Below are 2500 nucleotides of genomic sequence, written 5' to 3' on the forward strand. Positions count from 1 at the left end.
ACCAGGGAGCTGCGTCAACGAGAGCTGAGCAGCCGGCCGCCCGGGAGTGTGTCCCGAGGGCCCGCGCGAACACGCAAGCGTCCGCTCAATTATTCTGCAAACAGGAGGAGGCTGAGCTCCCCTGCACGATACACCTCGAAACCCTCTCAGGTCCCGGCGGCGCGCAGCGCCGTCCTAAGTACTTGGTCGGGTTCGAGAGAGGCGCAATCGCCCGGAGATGGGCGAGTAGACGCTTTCAGTGCGAACACCCGTGCTCCCAACTGAGCTTGCCGCTGCCGACAGAGGCCCGGGAGCGTGCTGTCGTGGCATTGCCGGCGGGAAACAACACGCGCCACCTACGGTGACCGGCAGCTCCAACGCCAGCGCCACAGAAGGGCAAAGCCCCACTTGGGTGCAGAAGCGAACTCTCCCAGCACAGCGCACGCGCCAACACGTCCGCAGAGCTGCGATACAAACCACCTGCGAGAACCGCTGGGGGCGACCGAGCAGCAGACGGCGTCGCGACGCCGAGTGCCGGGCGGCGGCGCATCCTCAACGCACACAGTCCGCAATCGGACCAGCACACTGCAGATGTCCACCGCGCTTCGCACCGGGCTCGGCAGAACCCACTTTGGCCGCCTGGCGCCGCGCGCAGGGTGCGCCGGCGCATAGCTGGGACGCCAGCCGGGCCCGTCGGCCGGCGCTCCTGCCACTGGGCGCCCCCCACCAGCCGGCTGTAGTGCGTGCGCTCACGCAGCGCGCGGCCAGCACGCCGGGCGGCCCCCCCTCACCGGCCGGGGACTGTCCCGCCAAGCCACAGCCTCGTATCGCTTCATACCCACATGGCCAACTCAGGTTCGGGGGCATGGCGGGTACCGCCGAAACAACCGGTTCATAGATGTACCGATCGTCGCTATCACCGATGCACCTGCAGCGCGAACAACCGCTCAACAACTGATTTCCAGTTCATTTGCGGATCTTTGGCAGCAAACGTATACGTCAATCTACATTTGCGAAATCTACGATTCTGGCATGCCTGCATGTTATGTGTCACGACACGCTACATCAGCCCACATACACACTGCGGCATGTACACGAGAGAACACGTGGAAGATGGTCCGCGCACGTGTGCAATGTCCCTTGCGCGGTCGACTGTCAACCGGCCTCTGTAGCATGTCGCAGATGTGGAACGCGGTCCACCGTGCTATCATGTTGTGTGGGGCAATACGATTAAATAGGAAAACCCTCGTCGCTACATCAACAGACGGCTCACGCTGATTCCCGGCAGAGGGAGGAGGGGGGGGGGGGGGCCAACATGCAATACTTTCGTCCGTACCTACCTACCACATGTCTGTACGGCGTACAACAGTGCAATCTCGCTGTAATGGGGAGACGAGACAAGTAGCATCGTGCACAACATATGGCCCTTATGATTCGCCATTGTAGGGCGCAGCCGGTGTACGGTCAAGCATGTGCCACATTATGTCACTCAGTACGTAACGACGGATGATCAGTGTGGGTTACGCGTACATCAGCGGACAGTCCACACAGGCCGTACCACAACGTACACTGACTGCATCGACAACCGAATGCAACTGAACAGCTGCAAGGCTCATTTCACAAACAAACGCCTGACCGACCAGCTTGGAAGGGCAGGAGGGGAGGGCGATATTCGTTCTGTAGCGGTACACCCTTCCAGTGGTTAGCGGGACTGTGTAGAAAGTACGCAACACTCGAAAGACCTTTATGTGAGGGTACGCACCATGGCATCAAGAAATACACATGACACCAGAGGATCCAAGCAGTGAACTATGTTCAGAGGGTTGCTGTTAGGCAAAGCTACATTCCTGTGACGTTACATGTGACAGTTAAGGTGCAGTGTAAGTTAGGTTAAGGTGCAGCGTAAGTTAGGTTAAGGTGCAGCGTAAGTTAGGTTAAGGTGCAGCGTAAGTTAGGTTAAGGTGCAGCGTAACTTAGGTTAAGGTGCAGCGTAACTTAGGTTAAGGTGCAGCGTAACTTAGGTTAAGGTGCAGCGTAAGTTAGGTTAAGGTGCAGCGTAACTTAGGTTAAGGTGCAGCGTAAGTTAGGTTAAGGTGCAGCGTAAGTTAGGTTAAGGTGCAGCGTAACTTGGGTTAAGGTGCAGCGTAACTTGGGTTAAGGTGCAGCGTAACTTGGGTTAAGGTGCAGCGTAACTTGGGTTAAGGTGCAGCGTAACTTGGGTTAAGGTGCAGCGTAACTTGGGTTAAGGTGCAGCGTAACTTGGGTTAAGGTGCAGCGTAACTTGGGTTAAGGTGCAGCGTAACTTGGGTTAAGGTGCAGCGTAACTTGGGTTAAGGTGCAGCGTAACTTGGGTTAAGGTGCAGCGTAACTTGGGTTAAGGTGCAGCGTAACTTGGGTTAAGGTGCAGCGTAACTTGGGTTAAGGTGCAGCGTAACTTGGGTTAAGGTGCAGCGTAACTTGGGTTAAGGTGCAGCGTAACTTGGGTTAAGGTGCAGCGTAACTTGGGTTAAGGTGCAGCGTA

At 57.0% G+C, this 2500-nt stretch overlaps 1 non-coding gene across 1 annotated transcript in view; it reads right to left on the reverse strand.

Moving 5' to 3' along the window:
* Positions 1-8, reverse strand: part of LOC126331845 (small subunit ribosomal RNA) — a 1893-nt gene extending 1885 nt beyond the window's left edge. The window contains exon 1 of the ribosomal RNA XR_007563522.1: positions 1-8. This exon is cut by the window's left edge and continues 1885 nt beyond it. This is a non-coding gene — a ribosomal RNA (small subunit ribosomal RNA).
* Between the last annotated feature and the right edge of the window lie 2492 nt (positions 9-2500).

This window comes from Schistocerca gregaria, unplaced genomic scaffold, assembly GCF_023897955.1.
Source record: "Schistocerca gregaria isolate iqSchGreg1 unplaced genomic scaffold, iqSchGreg1.2 ptg001413l, whole genome shotgun sequence".
NCBI classification, from domain to species: domain Eukaryota; kingdom Metazoa; phylum Arthropoda; class Insecta; order Orthoptera; family Acrididae; genus Schistocerca; species Schistocerca gregaria.